Source organism: Gopherus evgoodei, chromosome 10 (assembly GCF_007399415.2).
Source record: "Gopherus evgoodei ecotype Sinaloan lineage chromosome 10, rGopEvg1_v1.p, whole genome shotgun sequence".
NCBI classification, from domain to species: domain Eukaryota; kingdom Metazoa; phylum Chordata; order Testudines; family Testudinidae; genus Gopherus; species Gopherus evgoodei.
In genome coordinates, this window is record NC_044331.1 from 17,380,658 (window position 1) to 17,400,575 (window position 19,918).

Here is a 19,918-nt window from a genome sequence, read left to right on the forward strand (position 1 = left end):
AGCATTTAATTGAAGTAAAATTCAAAAGAGATGAAATGTGGCATACAATAGAGTTGCTGGAGGCAGCATTCTTAAGCTGACCAGACTTGAGTGTGGTTATTTCGATGTCCTACTGATAGGATTTTATTTATTTTTTTAAAAGATTTTTCAAGAGACTTATTTTAATAAGTTGTATTTGAAATCTAATTTCAGGATCAATTACTTTCTCTATCATTGGGTGGTTTCATGCAAAAATATATTTACAGCAATGCAAATTTCATGTGTTTAGATTTTATTTGAATACCTAAAGAGGAATATGTGCAAACACAACAGAATACAAGTGATAGTGCTTCTCTGGGTTGAATGAACAGGAATCAGCTAATACAGTAGTATCAAAATAGACCATTTCTTGCTTGACAGACTGACTCGGTGTCTCTAATATTTTTGTGACTTCAGGGGCAGCGGGGGGAATGGAAACAGCCATCCTAGATGTAAGGGCAGTTTTCTATGCACTTTAGCTGCGGGCAGTTTCCCTTAATATTTTTTAAAAGTGGGTGTGTCACTCCCAATTATGCCACTAAAATAAAGCACTTATCTTTTTTATTACCTTCCCCCCCACACACATCCCTCCATTTTCAGTGATATATTCAAACTGTAAAAATATCCTTTGTAAAAACATGTACAACAAACTCTAAGTATTTAATTTTTTGAGAGAATGTTTTTCACACATTTCCAAAAAATAAACCAAACCCCCCCCCCCATTCTTAGATGTTTTTAGGCTGTAGAAATGCAATAAAATGCTCTCTAGCAGATGAATATATTCATTATGCAACACTTAAATCAGTGCTGAAGAGGGGAAAGGTACAACAACAAAGATTCAAACACTAAACAGTTTGGATATGAAAAGCAAAATATGACTTGATATGCAAAACAATTGGCACATGATTTGAGAGGATAGTCCCACAGCTATTTAAAATAAATAATGAAAGGATTAAATGAAACTGAAAATCTTAGCTGGTACTGCTTGACTGATGCAATATTAAAATAAACTGAGTGAGTCAAAGTCTTCTACACACCTAGATCCTGTTTTTTCCCTCCAAAAATATTTTCCCTTTTGGATCTATTTATAAATATTTAGTATGATTCTATTGTTAGCTCCTATGGAACTATAGATTTAATAAAATCTCTTAGAAATTTAATTAAATATTATTAGGGCTGTCGATTAATTGCAGTTAACTCGCGATTAACTCAAAAAATTAATCATTATTAAAAAAAATTAATCGCACTGTTAAACAATAGAATTCCAATTGAAATGTATTAAATATTTGTGGATGTTTTTCTACATTTTCAAATATATTGATTTCTATTACAAACCAGAATACAAAGTGTACAGTGGTCACTTTATATTATTTTTATTTCCAATATTTGCACTGTAAAAATGATAAAAAAAGTATTTATCAATTTATCTTACAAGTACTGTAGTGCAATCTCTTTATTGTGACAATGTAACTTACAAATGTCGATTTTTTTTGTTACATAACTGCATTCAAAAATAAAACTGTAAAACTTTAGAGACTTCAAGTCCACTCGGTCCTACTTCTTGTTCAGCCAATTGCTAAGACAATTTTGTTTACATTTACATGAGATACTGCTGCTTTTTTTTTTTTAAATAATGTCACAGGAAAGTGAGAACAGGCATTTGCATGGCATGTTCGTAGCTGCCATTGCAAGATATGCTAAACATCAGTATGCCCCTTCATGCTTTGGCCACCATTCCAGAGGACATGCTTCCATGCAGATGATGCTCATCAAAAAAATAACTAATTAATTAAATGTGTGACTGAACTTCTTGGGGGAGAATTGTATGTCCCCTTCTCTATTTCACCTGTATTCTGCCATATATTTCATGTTATAGCAGACTTGGATGATGACTCAGCATGTTAGTTTTAAGAACACTTTCACAGCAGATTTGACAAAGCACGAAGAAGGTACCAACGTGAAATTTCTAAAAACAGCTACAGCACTCGACCCAAGGTTTAAGACTCTGAAGTGCTGTTCAAAATCTGAGAGGGATAAGGTGTGGAGCATGCTTTCAGAAGTTTTAAAAGAGCAACACTCCAATGCGGAAACTACAGAACCTGAACCACCAAAAAAAGAAAATCAGCCTTCTACTGGTGGGATCTGACTCAGATGATGGATATGAACATGCACTGGTTCGCATTGCTTTGGATCATTATCGAGCAGAACTCATCAGCAGCATGGACATGTCCTCTGGAATGGTGATTGAAGCATGAAGGGACATATGAATTTTTAGTACATCTGGCCTGTAAATATCTTGCAACACCGGCTACAAAAGTGCCATGTGAATGCCTGTTCTCACGTTCAGGTGACATTATGAACAAGAAGTGGGCAGCATTATCTGCTGCTTCTTGTAACTAAACTTGTTTTGTCTGGCTGAAGTAGAACTGATTGGACTTGTAAATTCTAAAGTTTTACATTGTTTTATTTTTGAATGCAGTTTTTTTTTGTACATAATTCTACAATTGTAAGTTCAACTTTCATGATAAAGCGATTGCACTATGGTATTTGTATTAGGTGAATTGAAAAATATGATTTATTTTGTTTTTTACAGTGCAAATATTTGAAATAAAAATAATATAAAGTGAGCACTGTACACTTTGTATTCTGTGTTGAAATCAATATATTTGAAAATGTAGAAAACATCCAAAAATATTTAAATAAAAGGTATTCTATTATTGTTTAACCGTGAGATTAATCACAATTAATTTTTTTAATCGCTTGACAGCCCTAAATATCCCATAATAAAAAATGCCCAAGGAAATCCCAAAGAGGCTAAGGAAAACTATGATACAAAAGAAAGAGAGATAAAGGAAAAAAAACCCAAAACCTTTATTTTAAAAAACAAACTATGGTGAAGTTTGCTATCAAAACATTATATGATACAAATAAATACTGTAATAGTATAAGGAAGCTGATCATGCATCTCCCTTCTAAAACCTTTGGAGGCTGTCATTGGTTTAGTACTTACAGCCTTGAAAGAACTAGCATAGCTGGGGAATATGAGACTTCAAGAGGAAACTACATCACAGAGTGAAGAGGTGAAACAGAAGAACTTATGACATCCACATACAGGCCCAAATTCCACAGTCACTTCCTTCAATATTGTCCCAGTGGGACTATTCACATGTGTGGAGTTACTCATGTGCATTTGTGTTTGCAAGGATGGGGCCTGGGATGGCTGGGGCCTTTATATCTTATTAACTATCTGAATCTGTAGGTGGGGAAAAAAGGTAATTTAACTTTCTAGATTTAAGAGTACAAAAGGGGATCGAAAGCAAATAAGTAACAGAGACCCCAATGCAGCAAATACTAATGTACATGCTTGACTTTTTCTGAAGTCAATCAGAAAAAAAAATCACCAAAAATTGTAACTGAAGTCAGACAGACTCCTTACATATTTAAAGTTAAGACTGTGTATAAATGTTTTCATGATCAGGACCATATATTTTAAAGCCTTTGATGATTTTTTATGGTACTTATTAGTGTTTTTCTTAATGACATGCTAAAAAAGGTAAAAACAGTAATAATGTGAATACAAATATTGAGATAACTACATACGCCACCACCACCACCACATCAGCAGCTGGGGGAAATTGATGGGGCAGGTGGTAAAAGGGTGATAGTCCCAGCAGCAAGGGAGGGAGACACTTGCCAAGGGATATAAATGGTTTGTCCCCCTGGGAGTCTCTGGCACCTATTGGCCAGCTTGGGAAGAGGGGTGCTGATTGGCCAGCATTCTCCAGCTCCCAGGAGTTAGTCTGGCGCAGGGTGCACCCCCTCTTTCGGCTCCATGCCAGCAGGTTGATTATTGGCAGGATTATGATCATCATGAGATGATTTTTTTTTTTTTGAAGTAAAGGCCAACATGAGCTGGGTCACTTTTAGGCTTGAGACAAACCACTACTGAGTCTTTGCTCAGGTGTAAAGAAATAAAAAAAGGGGGAGGATTGGCATCACCCCCTTCACTCAGGGCACCACGGTTAGCCACATGTCTCCACAGCCAAGTCACTGGTTTCAAATCAAAAGATAGTCAAGTGTCAGACCTACCTTACCTCAGAGAGCCTCTGACAGGCAGCAGTGTCTCAAGCAGTTCCTGGCCTCAGTCATACATCTCACAGAGTGACAGCAAGAGATCTGCTTTCCTTCCCAAACAGCCCTAACTGAGCTGTGCTCTTGCCTGGTAACCCCTCCCTCCAAGCCTGACACCTATTGCAGGTGTAGCAGGCCAAGGCTGACTGAGTTCATAGCAGCTCAGAAGCTCTTTCCTGCCCAGTGTGGAGTTTGTATAGTGTCACAGCCATTGAAAGCTTAACCTCCGGAGCTGTTTTAACAGTGCTGCCTGAAATAAGGACACGGAGGAAGATTTCTCCCTATAAAAACAATTTTGCACCAAACTCTGGAGAAGCACAATAATTGTGAGCACTGGCATTTTCAGTTGAGCTGAGAGAACTTATTATTTTCCATGTAAATAAAATGCTCTCCAAATTAGTTAGGTCTGGGAACGTCATGAATATGTAATAAAAGTCAGTAGTTAGGGAAGAAAATGTAAGCAACAAAATATTTTTGCATTGCGGAAACCTGAACAAGTCATACTGTAGATGTTTGATTCTAAACACTTTTCCTCTCCCCCCATCTCTTCCTGAGATTCAGCCTGAGGATCGCTCCATACTCCACACACTTTTGGAAGAAAAGACCAACCACACAAATGCTGCTTGCAGTATTCTGCTGTTCAATGAATTCCAGACACACTCAAGAAAATATATTTTCTCATTTCCTTTCACTAACTTGAACAAGGGCAGCACCATTCTAATCGGAAAGATCAAGAAAGGGACCCTGTTCCTAGTGAGCTCATGGTGTCTCAGCAGTTTCCATGGCTACATGATTTTGATTTTGATGGCTCAACCAGTAACATTGTGTGGGCCAGGTTTATTACTGATTATTATTATTATTCCACCTCTTTGTAACAAACCAATGGGCTGTGCATAAAGTTTACAACAAAGGAGCAGTCTACAGGGGAACTTCTGGAACTTCATGAACCTTGGACAAGAACATAAGAACATAATGCTTTATTCAACCAAGCTGAATGCATCGTTAACCTTTTTCTAAGCTTATACCAGCACAGCAGTGATAGTAGCTGTTCTGTATAATCTTATGATAGTAAATACAAAGGCAAAACTGTCTGGAAACAGAGACCTTTGCAGTAAATTTATAGTGACAGGACACCTGTGGAATAAGGTGATGGCTCTTTTTTCTTATTATAATGAAGAGTCTTGATGCTGATCTTGTATATTATTTTGCCCAGCCTAAGAAAAACCATTCTGCAATATGACTGAAAATTCTTGTTTGTCTGAAACTGCAAGAAGGTTCAGCTTTGGTTAAACTCCAGTTACTACTAATTGTAATTATAATGGAGACAAAAAAGAAAGAAAACACACAAGGTAGTAAAATAGGCCTATGTTACACAAAACAGGAGATGTACATTTTTTTATTGCTATTTCCTCTTTAGAAATAACTGTCTTCTGTCTTTTTAATAAAACTCAGAATTTCTATAGAGTACATTAAAAATAATCATTGCCAGATGAAAAGGTTTGAGTGTAAGTAGTACTCCCAATTTTCACAGGTTATAAAAGCATGGAGTTGTTTGAAGTTGGAGACCCAGACAGAGGATGAATTGCTTTTATCATTGGCCTCCTTCCTCACCCCCAAGTTGCCGTTCTCGGGACTATCTTTATAAATGTGACAAGATGTTACGCTGCCAAGATTTGAATGTTTCAAGCCTTCCTGCTATGATATTTTGACCCTTAAGTCATGGGCATGATCACCATGCCAAGATTCCCATTTATAGCTGTTCAGTTACTCCATACGGTCTCAAATTAAAGATAAAATGTCTTTGGTTTTTATATGCAGAAAAAAATCTGATGAAAAAGTCAATGTAGATGAATTTTAGAGCAGCTGTGGAATCAGCATTCAGGATGCAACATTTCAGTCAAACACTGAAAGAAATTTTTATTCTTTTATAAATAACTTGTGTTGTAAAAGGTGTGAATATACTTGGCTAAGAAATTTCATCCAAATGTTAATAGTTTTGTATCTTTCATTTACAGTATATTCACCTAGTTGATTTGTAATACATTTCAGATCCCTCCTATGAATTTAGGATTCTGTCATGCATTTTTGACCATATTATAAATGATATCCTTAGTTCCTACATTGGCATGCATATGTGGTTGCTGGGCCAGTACATGCTTGTGCATGTTCCAAATACCTGTGCCAAGTGTCCACATATGCTGTGCTGGACATGGGTGTACCCACCATACACGTGTACCCACACTGCTGCTCTTGTTACATAATATTAGCTGTACCATTTCAGGGATGGTATCCTTGGATTCTGTGATTCACAGGGAGGTCTTCTAGGAATCGCTTTGCAGGGGGGGGTTGGTACAGTCTCCTGCCTTCAAACATCTAGGGATGGCAGTTCCAGATCATATTCTCCCCCTGCCAAACTAGATGGAGAAATGGGATGATGATGTGGTTCTGCTCCTGATCATGGGGCAGATGTTATGCAGTGTTGCTAGATGGAATATGGGTAGAACTTTCTGATATGTCAAAAGACAGCTACACTAGCCTCTCTGAAACTTTCCAACACAGGTGAATGTTCCTGCTGTTCCAGGCAAAGTCATGAAGAACAGAGTACTCTGACCGCACGCTGATCAGCAGCTGCAGGTGGCAGTGGTACCTGGCGACAGCTCTTGGAACAGGAGCTATGTTCGCCTGTATTGATCAAAAGACTGCAAGAGTAAGCCGTTCTGATGTGGTCAGCATAGCTCACTACTGTAGAGTTGCCAACTTTCGAATCACACAAAACTGAACACCCGAGCTGCCCTTCTCCGAGTCCCTGCCCCTCTCGCTCCATCCCGCCCCCCATTGCTCACTCTTCCCCACCCTCACTCGCTTTCACAGGGCTGGGATAGTGGGTTGGGGTACAGGAGGGGGTATGTGCTCTGGGGCCAGGGATGAGGGGTTTGGGTGCAGGAGAGGACTCCAGGATTGAGAAGGGGGTTGAGGTGTGGGGGGATGAGGCTGGGGATGAGGGGTTTGGGGTGTGGGAGGGGACACCAGGCTGGGGCAGGGGTGTTTGTGGGGAGTGAGGGCTCTGGCTGGTGCCAGGGTGAGAGGTTTGGGGTGCAGGAGGGAACTCCGGGCTGGGCCAGGGGGTTGGAGTGCAGGGGGGGTGAGGGCAGGGATGAGGGGTTTGGGGTGTGAGAGGGGACACCAGGCTGGGCCAGAGGTTGGGGTATGGGGTCTGTGTGGAGGGGTCCTGGCAGTGCTTACCGTGGCTCCGAGAAAGCAGCTGCCAGGTCCCTGCAGATCTAGGCAGAGGTGCGGCCAGGCAGTGCGCACTACCTTTGCGCCTGCAGCCATGGCCCCACACAACTCCCATTGGTAGTGGTTCCCAGCCAATAGGAGCTGCAGAGTCAGAACTCAGGGTGGGGGTAGTGCATGGAACCTCCCATTCTCTGGCCACCCCAGCACCTAGGGGCTGCAGAGACCTGGCGGCTGCTTCTGGGAGCTGTGAGGAGCCAGGGCAGGTAGGGAGCCTGCCTTAGCCCTGGGTCCCCACTGCGCCACTGACCAGAATTTTAATAGCCAGGTCGGTGGTGCTGACTGGAGCTCCCAGGGTCCCTTTTTGATGGGGCATTCTGGTAGAGAACTGGATGCCTGGCAACTCTACACTACTACCAGTGAAAACAGGTGGACAGAGACCTTTATAGATTGGGTAAGGCTCAGGAAGAAAAGGGTCAATGCACTGTGGGAATAGGGGTGGAGGACTATTGAAACTCAAGACCTAGTACACACCTCTTATCCCTGGCCACACCACACACTGGTACTTATCCACACCATGCAGGCATGCTAGTTTTCTTGTCCTCTACTCACCTTCAGGCACATGCTCGTGGGTTCAGATGTGGACAATAGGAGGGTTATGGCACAGTCACAGATATGGACACATGTACAATTGCTAATCTAGATGTAGCTTTAGTAGCAGTTGATCTGGTTTGACATATTTTTCACATTTTACTATTACCTGTAGTACATCCTGCCAGACTATGTCCTCTAGTATTTTGGGTCTTCTGGGTTTTTGTTTTGTTTTCTTTTAATCTTAGATCCATTGCTAAGATTTATAAACCAATTTTCTATTTTTCCAGATTTAAGGATGTAGTAGTGAGAGGTCAAAAGAAGTCTGCATTTTTTTATGCCCCGAAGAATGGCATTATCCAAAGGTCACTGAAGCAAAATGGAGTTTTTCCACGGATTTCAAAGGGGTTTGGATCAGGCCCCAAGTTGACGAGGTGCTATAAACGTGTAGTGTGTTATTATTTTGCTATTATTTAGAAAAAAGAACCAAAATTAGAATATGAGAAAAGATTATAACCCACTATTATACAAAAAAATCCCTCTGCTAAGAGGTCAATAAACCTGACAGCATTTTATACCTGCTAATGAAAACCTTGAATTAAAATAGGATTCAAAAAGCTGATTGCTGATTCTGAAGGGGTAACTCCAGATGTATTAACCTGAAGTACCCCAGCTATTAGGTAATATTTTTATTAAAAACACTCTCTCATTCCATAAATACACACCTACTTGTAAAAAATGTACTTAAACAGCACCCACTGGATTTCACAATAGTGTAGCTTAAGGGTAGATATTAAAGTTAGTCTAATATCAGTATTCTGCACCACCCTTTACATCTGTATGGGGAAAACAAACAAATGAACAATAGCTGATGAAATTTAAGGGAAAATAATTCAGACTAGAATATAGAGTGGGGGAAAAAAACACTGTCATGCCCCATGATCTCATTTAAAAAAAAAATAAGATTGTAGTAGTTCACCTTGTACATGTACAGCCATTACTTTTGTACTATAACAAAAATTTTTGAATCACAATTCTACCCAAAGATGTGAGTCTTGCTCATGCACCAATGTTACAGATCACTTCTGCTAGCCCATAATTCCAGCTTAATATTTTTAGACATACGCTTGCAGGTGGCACTATTACTACAGAACAATATTGCCTGTACACAGTTCTTTTAGAATAGTAGACATAATTGTTTTAAAACCAAGGGCAAATTTTTCAATAGTGTCTAAGTGACTTTGATGTCTAGTCCTATTAGTTTTCAATGGGCTTCAAAGGTCCCTTGCACACTTTTGAAAATTTTGCCTTAAAGCTTCCTGGCTCTGACTTCCCACAACATTTAAATCCCATTGGGAAAATGAAACTCCTAACCAATAAATGAAAAATGAATCTGTTGACCTATGAGCATATGAGATAGAGCTTTCTCAGGAGCTGGATGGAAGCTGTGGAATTAAATATCACAGGAGAGAAAAATGACCCCAGAACGTCTCACTTTCAGAACTAAAACATAAGATTCATTTCTTCACATGTATCTCCCTCAAAATGTGCTTAATTTAAAGCAAAACAGAAAGCCAAACCCTTCTCTGAATAATCCAAAGAATATATTTATTCCTACTATGGGGGAAAGAAAGAGAGAAAGTTATGATTATTTTGGTATTTAAAAGCTAATTAAGCCATTTAAAGAACCTAGATCAAGAGACAGAGAGAGGTCCTTAATAGTTATTTTCAAAAACTTGTTCTATTAAAGTTATTGTCCTTCTTGTCTGTTTCTCTCAATCTATTGTCTCTGTCACATGTGTAGATGGCAAGCTCTTTGGGGCAAATGCTGTCTTTTTTTACTGTATGTGTCCGTAGTGTCTAGTAAAACAGGGGCCTCACTGAGGCCTTCGGATGCTACTGCAAGACAATACAAAAATATATGATATTTTTGACACTCAAGGTCAAGTTATCAGCCCTGACCTTGGATTTTGTACACCTACTTTACTCAGCAAAAAGAACGAGGAGTACTTGTGGCAACCAACTGCATGCAGCCATCCTATATGCAGACATCAATTTCATTGCTCAGATCAAGCAGCTGAATTCCCACTACTCTTGGGGGAATTCTGTGCCACCGTGTGCATGCATAATTAATGAGCCACACATCTTTAATTTGGGGGTCAGAAAAAAAGCTTCTGCTGAAAAATTGCTGCAGTTCCAACTTTTGCCCACAAGATGGCAATGTGGCAATAGAACACAGCAGCAGCTCCCAGCCAGCTTGGGAAGAGAAAGAGCCTGTAGAGCCTTCTTTGCAGCGGGCCAGGTCAGGAGACAGGGGCTGTGGGGAGACAGACAGTGTAGAGTGCTGGGGAAGACAGACTAGGGCAGGAGCTGAATGGGAGTGGAGGTACAGGGCCAGATGGTGATGCGGGAGAGGGTGCAGAGCTACAAAGGGACAGAGGGTGTCTGAGTGGGGGCACAGAGACACATGGAGATGGGGAGGTGGTGCAGGGCCATGGGATGGAGGAGTGGATGTCTGAGTGGGGGTGGAGGGACACATGTCTGACTGAATGGGAGAGGCTAGGGGTCAGCCAAGGTCTGCATGGGTGAAGCTCCCTAGAAGTCCCTCCACGCTCCCCTCAAAAAACTGTCCCATCTTTTCCCACCTATACCCAATAACCCTCCAAGTTCACACCCAGGCTCCTTCCTAGCAATTAATTTTCCTCTCCTTCAGCTTTACCTGACTCACCACAGCCTTTGAACTGCTTTGCAGGAAATATGGTTCTGTATTGTAGCTTAAATGAATTATTACTCAGAGTTCTGTATCAATATGCCTAGTAAGGAATCTATTTGTCAAAAAAAAATTTTCTGAATCTTTTTTGTTGTCTGTATTGTTATAGACATACTAGCTGACAGGTATTTTGAAATAAACAACCAAAAATAATTGAAATGGGTATGATTGTATTGTGTTATTTTGACAAAATATGCAGAATTTTGCAGAATTTTAAAATATTGTGTGCTGTGATGGGGCAAGGCCAGATGGCTACAGTAAAGTACTGAGGAACAGATATGTTAGCCCCAGGCTAAACAAATCCCTAGGACCAAGATAACCAAATGGCAGTTGCTCCAGGTTAATCACGGAACCTGGGGCCAATTAAGATCTTTCTAGAATGCAGTGGAGATAGCTACATTACTAAGAACACCTGCAGCCAATCAAGGCAGGCTAATCAGGGCACCTGGGTTTAAAAAGGAGCTCACTCCAGTCAGGTGGGGAGGAGCCAGAGGAGAGGAAGCATGTGTGAGGAGCTGGGAGCAAGAGGCGCAAAGAGCTGAGACTGAGGGGGTATGCTACTGGAGGACTGAGGAATTATCAGACAATCAAGCATAATCAGACACAGGAGGAGTTGACCCAGACTGTGGGTTCCACCAGAGGGAAAGATCACTGAGGTAAGCAAATCTGCCAATAAGCACAGGACCCACCAAGGTAAAGGAGGAACTTTGTCACAGTGCAGAATTCTTAATATTTTGTTGCAGAATTTTTAATTTAATTTAGGAGCAGGAGCAGTGCCCACAATTCAGGAGTAGTGCCCAGAAGCCTCGCATGCATATGCAAAGCCAGGCTATGCACACAAAAAACATGTTGGTACCATCAACTGTGCACACAACATAGGAAGCAAACTTGAGTCTTAAAAAATTAATGCCAAATCGTATCCAACAGAAAATACTGAGTGGGACAAGACAGGAACACTTCTTATTCAATGGTAGTTGCAAAAAGGAAAGGAACAAATCCCTAAGCAAACTACTGACATTTTTCAACTCCAGTTAGAAAACTGTTAGATTTTAGGTGGCTGTCTCCCTCAACCTTTTTCTTTCTTCAATAAGAGAAGTTCTGGTTGATTCAGTGTCAAACCATACTGCTTTTCTGGAGGCATAAGTATGGTTATCAATGAACATCATAATTTTTTATTTGTATTACCACAAAGCCTAAGGGCCCTAGTCATAGATCTGATCCCACTGTATTAGGCCCTGTACAAACACAGAACAAAAAGATGGTCCCTGCCCCAGGTTGCTTACCATCCAAGTATAAGACAAGAGACAACAGATGAATGGATACAGACAGACAGGTGAGTACAGTAACTCCTCACTTAGCGCTGTAGTTATGTTCCTGAAAAATGCGACTTTAAGTGAAATGAGGTTAAGCAAATCCAATTTCCCCATAAGAATTAATGTAAATAGGGGCGGGATATTTTTTTTTTTTGCCAGACAAAAGGCATTATATACATTTTAAACAATTTTAAACAAGCAATTTAATACAGGTATAAGTTTTTAAAACAATTTTTAAAGAAGCAATTTAATACTATGCTGGAGGGGGAGTAGTGTGCATGTGCTGTGTGTTTACAAACATACAGTACTACACTATAGTTGGGAGGTGTCCCTGCCTTACCCTACACAGGCACAGCCCACTGGCACTGGAGCCAACAAAGCAGGTAAGGAGGCTGAAGGTGCTGTAGGCAGGAGAAGCACATTGCTCAGCGGCAGCAGCTTCCCCTACTCTGCAAGCACCAGGGGTGGTGGGGGAGTGCTCAACCCTCAGCCCACCCACTCCCCCTTTTCCCCCAATCCTCCATCCTTGGCCTGCCTCTTCTCCCCATCACCTCCTCTCCCTTCCCATGCTGCATCCTCGCACTTTCCCACCCCTTCTAAACACCACAAGCCAGCTGATTGCTGCTGGCATGAGGCAGGGGAGGGAGAGGGGAGGCGTGCCAAGTTCTTGCTCCTTCCCCCTTCCTCGGGCAATCAGCTGGCTTGTGGTGTTTATGGGGCAGGAGGGAGAGGGAAGGAGTTAGGACTCGGCGCACAGGATCCTCCTCCCCCCCCCTCCGCCTCCTGCCCAGGGCAATCAGCTGGCTTGTGGCGTTCAGGAGACAGGGGAGGGAGGGGGAGTCTGCGCGCTGAGTCCTTGCTCCTCCCTCCTGCCCCCAAAATGCCGCAAACCAGCTGATTTCTGTGGGCAGAAGGTGGGGTAGGAGGGGGAAGGCGCTGATCCATGGGGTTTGCCGGTAGGCGGGAGGCTCTGTGAGGAGTGGGGGGTGTAGGGAGGCTGCCAGCTGTGGAGAATGCAGGCAGCCAAACAACGTAAGAGTGGAGCATTGCACAACTTTAAATGAGCATGTTCCCTAATTGATCAGCAACGTAACAACAACACAACATTAACTGGGACGACTTAAAGTGAGGCGTTACTGTACAAGTAAACAATGAGACAATATTGGTCAGTATGGTAGACAGCAGTCTCTTCACACAAACAGCCTGCCAGCTGTCGCGTCATGTCAAGCAACAGCGCCTGCCAGTCCATCCCTCAGCTAATGCTGCTACATTATAGTCTATCATTTGGTCTCTTAGGGGAAGTATGGAAAAGTATTGTATGGGGCTAATTTCCACTTTCACCTCCTTGCCTCATTGAAAAGTAATAGGCTCAAGCATCTCTTTGTTAGACAGAACTCTTGAAATGTCACAACAACAAATCCTGAAAATGAAAGAGATGCAGCAAAGCCTGGTAGTTTAGAAGATGACAGTTTAGATTGTTCTTTTAAGATGTTCTTTTACATTGCATTTCACATTACTTTACAAACCGTGTAAAACACTGGGGGTGCAATTTTGCCCCCAGCACACCCATGTAACCCCACTGACTTCAATGGTTTTCCAATTAAAAAAATGTGAAAGTTTTTCTTTATTACTGAGTTTGTAAGGCTACAACTGAGGGCAGAATTTAGCCCTAGCTTAGTAGTACAGTGTTCAACCAGGCAAAGGTGGCAGCTATTATGCACTCGGGGTGGCTCACAAAGATCTTTGATCATTAAAACCTTCTATTGATGAAAGGGGGGATGTTAGCTAGAACAATGGGATTATACTCCACTCTGAGAAATATTGCTGTAGCTTCACACTCCACCAAAAATGGGAGGAAGGGACCTCAGCTAAGGTCTCCTCCGAAGAACAGCACTACTTAGGATATGTCTACACTGCAATTAAAAACCTGTGGCTGGCCCGTGCCAGCTGACTTGGACTCACAGGGCTCAGCTAAAAAGTTGTTCAGTTGTGGTGTAGACACACAGGGTCGAGATGGAGCCCCGATTTTAGAACCCTGTGACATGGGTGGGTCCTAGAGCTCAGGCTGCAGCCTGAGCCTGCACATCCATAAACAGCCCCTTAGTCCAAGTTCTGCAAGTCCAACTCAGCTGGTACAGACCAGCCACGGGATTCTAACTGCATGCAGTACAGACATACCCTAACAGGCCAGTCAGAGCCCTGCACTGTGGTATTGCTATAGGATGTGAGCCAGGTGCTTGTGAGAGACTGATAGCCATTGCTCAGAGGCAAGAGTGCCACTAGTTGAATCATTCTGCCTCCATCTTTGTGTGCGTGCACTTTTAAGTTACAGAAGCACAGGGCCCCTTCCAAAGTTGCTCAGTTACTAAACCGAAAGGAAGAAGCTGAGCAATGGAAGAGGGAGTGGAATGCTGTAAAACCAAACACACAATAGAGTTTGAAACCTGGGGTTAACAACTTTATTTCAGAATCTTGTAACTGAATATCTAGATACCAACCATGTGGCTCATATAAAATGTCTGAATCATTCTGAACAGGGACTAGCTGTTAGTCTGTGAGACAGAATAATTAATGGAATAACCTGACCCTCTTCTACTGCTCATTTAATGTCTTTCAGAATATCAGTTCTAGTGCCTGCATAGACTGAGGCTTCTTCCAGCAAGAACTGAATATCATAGTCTCAAGAGCGCAGTGCAAAATTGTCGTGGCAGTGCATTATTCTAGAAACATTCACCTAATTGTTTTAAGATCCAAACCTTCCTGAAAATGGCTATTGCTTAAACAATGATTTATAAATGGACCTGGAGTAATCAGCCACTCCAGGCAACACCAAGTCATTGATCACCCTGAATCCATTCATATACCTTTGGCACACACTAATGTGTTGCTGGATGGGCTTTGTGTACAAATTCCTTCCCTCCTGAATGGAAATTCAGACCTGTTCAAATGTATGATAGTCTTTCATCGTAGTGGCTGACCTACAGAGATATTGTGATGGTGAAAAACATTCACATAGAACCTAAAGTCACCTGGAATCAGGACTTTTAGTGAATGTGAGGATCTGCTCAGACACACAATGGTGAATTCTGTTTGAATTGCATTCACCAGTCCTTTCTCTTGGCAAATACTCCACCGAACCTTAGGCTCGGTAACTCTGACACTTATCAATAGATATCTTTGGGACGCTGGAATCCCTGTTCCCACTCCTTGCTAAGAACAGATGACACCCACCCACTTGGGCTCTTCAGGGATGGCTCAGTAAACTCTTGGGAGGGCCAGGAGGAAGGCTCACCCAATCATCACAAAGGGCTTTCAGGGAGCCAAGAGTACCTTAATCTGGTAACATCTACCTCCCTTCCCCAAATGGGCAGTAGGAGTGCAGAATAAGCGCAAATTGTGTCAATAATCACAGGTAAGTAGGAAAATAGGGTTTCCTTGCTAACGCATATTAGCAAGAATAATTCTAGACTCTTACTTCCTTGAAGACTCTTAAAGACAGTTGCAGTAGCCTATCTGAAAGCCTCATTAAAAGTCTGCTGAGACACAAAGTCAGTACCTAAAGAGAGCCATAGAGAAGGCAATACAGCCATAACAGGGAGTTGAATCCTCCTACAAAGCCTAAAAGGTAAGGAGCAGGAGGAGAGGTTTAGGTAAAATGAGATGTGCTGGGGAAGGCTGATTTCCAGGTGAACTTGTAGAGGCTGGCCTGGTACTAAGGCCTGCGGACAGACCTTGCTAGGGTCAGTATGTGTACCTCCCAGAAACCAAGCCATGAGGGCCTTGCTCAGTCCTGTAAATGATTTAACCTAATGCCTATACCAGTTATTGGAGATTCTTCTAGAGTGCTATCACTATGGGCTTTTCTATTTATTGTTATTTTAATAGTGAGTTTGCAATTGACAGCACGGCCTTTGAAATTCTAAACAGTACATCATCGTGCACAAACTTATGAATGGGTTTCTTTACACGTGTTCATGCAAACAACCTCACCATTGATCAGTAAGATTAAGCTGGGCATCTTACTGATGTAATATGTACTAAGATGGAAAAGACAAACTCATTTAGGTTGCAATTTAGAGGTATCCTCCATTAGCTGATGGGAAGAAGGAATTAGAGGGATTTAGTTGCAAGTGACTAGAAGGCATCAGTTAAAATGAAGGCAAATTTAGTAGAGATGCACAAAGATGAATGCACAACCACTGAGACCTCACGAACAGTGCTGGGATTGACAGCTCTGGAGGCTGCGCTTTGCATTATACACAGAACAGACTGAACTGGCAGCAGTGCAGTGCCCTACACTAGCCCTGATTGGGACAGATCACTTTGAGGAGTAAAAGGTTCAGGCCTTGTCTGCAGACAAAACTTTAACTAAATTCAGGTTTTAAAAGCAATTAAGCTAAGCCAGTGCAAACCCTTGCATGTGTTTACATCTGTCTTATATTAATGTAGCTTTTGTCATTCAGTTACCAAAATAACAGTAAACCAAGGGATGATTTAAGCTCAAAATGTGTGTGGAGCTTCTTTCAGCATCCAACTGGTTTATATCAATTTAGATTAATTTGGTAACTGACTGATTTCAACTAAATCAATATCAACCAGATTTAAGATGCAACTCTAAAAGTAAATGGGTTTAAGTATGTCTATGGTGCACTGGCTTAATTAAATAGATTTAAAGCCTGATTTTAGTTGAAGTGGTGCAACTTTTGCATACAGACAAGACCTAAGTGTTTGCGGTTCTTCTAGCCCCAGAGTAGCTTGGTTCAAGGGGCCAAATGGACCTAGACTGTCAGTGCACCAGTTTGCCTTTCAGTTTCCCATTGTTACCAGGATTTAGGAAATTCAAGCAGCAGGCTATAAAACAAAAAACATAAAAAGCTCCACCGAAATCAACCCACACGGACAACTCCTCCGGATAACTTATTTCATATACTGGTTTTGTAAGCCTACACATAGGATTAAGCTATATCAGGCAAAGCTGGCGAGTCACAAACTATGTTCATTTCATCAATGATATGTGGCCCACTTGTCCGATGGAAGATTAAATGGGTATAGATCTACATCAGGCGATTTTTCAGGCTGACACCTCTGCCATGACTTTACCCAAAACACAGAATATCAGCTATCAGGAAATATGCCCTTTAATAATATAAAGTCTTTGAAAAGTCTCCAGTGTATTTCAGATACAGCAGGAAATTCAGCAATAATTTCATGTTTGGCTTGGTCCTCATTCTTATAGTCCCTGGACTTATATGATCAGAGAATGGTGTCAAAGCTGAACATGCTGTAAAAGATAGTGCCTGACTGCGTACATATACTGTGATTTGTACTCTGCTTATATGTGCTCTGCACAGCTAATCATCTGTATCTTAGATAGTGAGAAAAATATAGGTAAGCTTAATGCCTGCAGATGCTTCAGTCTGCAGTAGAAAGAAAAAATCTTGCCAAGGGGATGTCAGTTCATTAGAATTCTATTATTATATCCTTAAGTGATTCCTGGAGCAGCAGAGAGCCATGAAAAATTATAATAGGCAAAGCAGATGTTGCCCTGACATCCACTCACTGAAATCTTGAGAGCCAGTTTGGTTACAGTTCACCTATTTGTAGTGATCTCTCAGGAGATGGGTTCTGATAAGCCATCCTTATGCCAGAAGTGGGTGTTTATCAGGTATCTGAACTGTCCGCCTGAACTGGACATTAAATCAAAGGAGGAAGGAACGAACCTGAGTCAGTGAAATGTTTCATTAATATGAATAGGTGTTGTTGACAAGCTTGAGTGTATGTTTTAAGGGCAGAACTGATCAAGCCTTCCTTTGCCTCAGAATATTTTTGTGCCTTTACATAGGAGAAAGACCTGAGAAAGGAGGAAACTCTAAATACTAAGGGACATCTGCCTCTAGCAATTTCTTTCTTTCCTTCTCTCTGGGGAAAAAATGAAGAGTGCCAGTAATTAATCAGGTAACTGGCCCCCAATGGCTAATTTTATACACCACCCTCTCCACCTTTCCCCCCCAAAAGTAGCACTTGTCAGCACTCAAATTATCATGTATAGCGCTCACCTTTAATAGATGTGTGTGGCAGCGGGTGAGGGGGTGGGAGGGGAATGCCAATGCTCTTAGAAAGGGACCAGCAGCTGAATTTAGAGTTTATCATACAATTTTTTAAAAGCTAACCTGCTGGGATTTAAAAACAAAAACCTACAGTAACTCCTCACTTAACATTGTAGTTATGTTCCTGAAAAATGCGACTTTAAGCAAAATGATGTTAAGCAAATCCAAGTTCCCCATAAGAATTAATGTAAATCGGGGGGTTAGGTTCCAGGGAAATTTTTTTCACCAGAAAAAAAAACCACTATATATTATATAGATATACACACAGTATACATTTTAAATAAACAATTTAATACTGTTCACAGCTATGATGATTGTGAAGCTTGGTTGAGGTGATGAAGTTAGAGGGTGGAAGAGGGGGGGATATTTCCCAGGGAATGACTTGCTGCCAATTTAGCGGTTCTCAAACTTTTGTACTGGTGACCCCTTTCACATAGAAAGCCTCTGAGTGTGACTCCCCCCATATAAATTACTATTTTTTTTATATATATTTAACACCATTATAAATACTGGAGGCAAAGCGGGGTTTGGGATGGAGGCTGACAGCTTGCGACCCCTCATGTAATAACCTTCTGACCCCATGAGGGGTCCCAACCCGCAGTTTGAGAACTCCTGTGCTAAATGATGAACTAGCACTCGGCTGGGCCCTCAAGAGTTAACACTTTGTTGTTAATGTAGCCTCTCACTCTACAAGGCAGCAGGAATGGAGAGGATGGGGAGACAGTATAGCAGACAGAGATGGACACACACCTTGTGTGTATGGGGGGGGAGAGAGAGAGATGCACACTGCCCCTTTAAGTAAGCCAACCCACTCTTAAGTGCATTGTCTTTTTAAGCGGATCAGGAAGTTGAGACAGCAGCTGCTGCCTCAGGGTCTCTCTGTCTCTCTCTGTCTGTGTCCTGACCCTGCTCTATATGGAGAAGGGGTAAGCTGGGTGTAGGAGAAGGGGGGAGGGGGACACCCTGACATTAGCCCTCCTCCTTCCCCACCCTGCACAGCAAGCAGGAGGCTCAGGGAGCAGCTCCAAGGCAGAGGGCAGAAGCAGCACATGGCAGTGGTGGGAGGGATAGCTGCAATTGCTAGCCTGCTGGGCAGCTGCAGCACAGGGAACGTAGGGGAGCGGGGAACTGATGGGGGGCTGCTGGTCCACCCTGGTTCCAAGCCCCCGCCAGCTAGCTGCAACAGGCTGCTCTTCCTGCAAGCAGTGAACAAAGCAGGTGGCTGGTAAACAACATTAGAAGCGAGCATTGCACAATGAAACAATGTTAACCGGGATGACTTTAAGTGAGGAGTTACTGTACTGCCCCATCTTGCTGGCCATTATTAAATTACTGTTCTCAGCAGCAAGCTGCACTCATGGATGGATGGCATGAGCATGATCACACCTACTACTTCTGCAGTACCAAGCTCAGTCCTACCAGTGTCAGAGCATAGTGCACTGTGCAAGCAGACATTTCTGCAGCATGGTCTTTGAACAGTGTACTAGGCCTACCTGACAAGCCTCCCTGCAAAGCCATAGGACACCACCTATGTTTTAATGACAGGCCATTGCCCAGAATCCTCCCACAACTGGAAAGAACATGATATGGGCTTGTCAGCGATAGTGTTTAGATGTTTAGAAATATTACGGTTCCTAATGTTGGTTGTGTAGCAGCCAAAGACCAATCATTATTAGTTCAAGGACTGACCGAAAGACTGGAGAATGAAGGGTAGGGAGCCCAGAATGCAATAGGGAGAGGTGAAACAGTCACAC

General features: G+C 42.1%; 1 long non-coding RNA gene across 1 annotated transcript; it reads left to right on the forward strand.

Annotated features, from left to right (window-relative positions):
* Positions 1-1,904: 1,904 nt before the first annotated feature.
* On the forward strand, positions 1,905-15,630 carry LOC115659241. Its single transcript, XR_004002491.1, has 3 exons — positions 1,905-2,033; positions 12,111-12,114; positions 15,620-15,630. It is a non-coding gene; the product is annotated as an uncharacterized LOC115659241 (long non-coding RNA).
* The last annotated feature ends 4,288 nt before the right edge of the window (positions 15,631-19,918 follow it).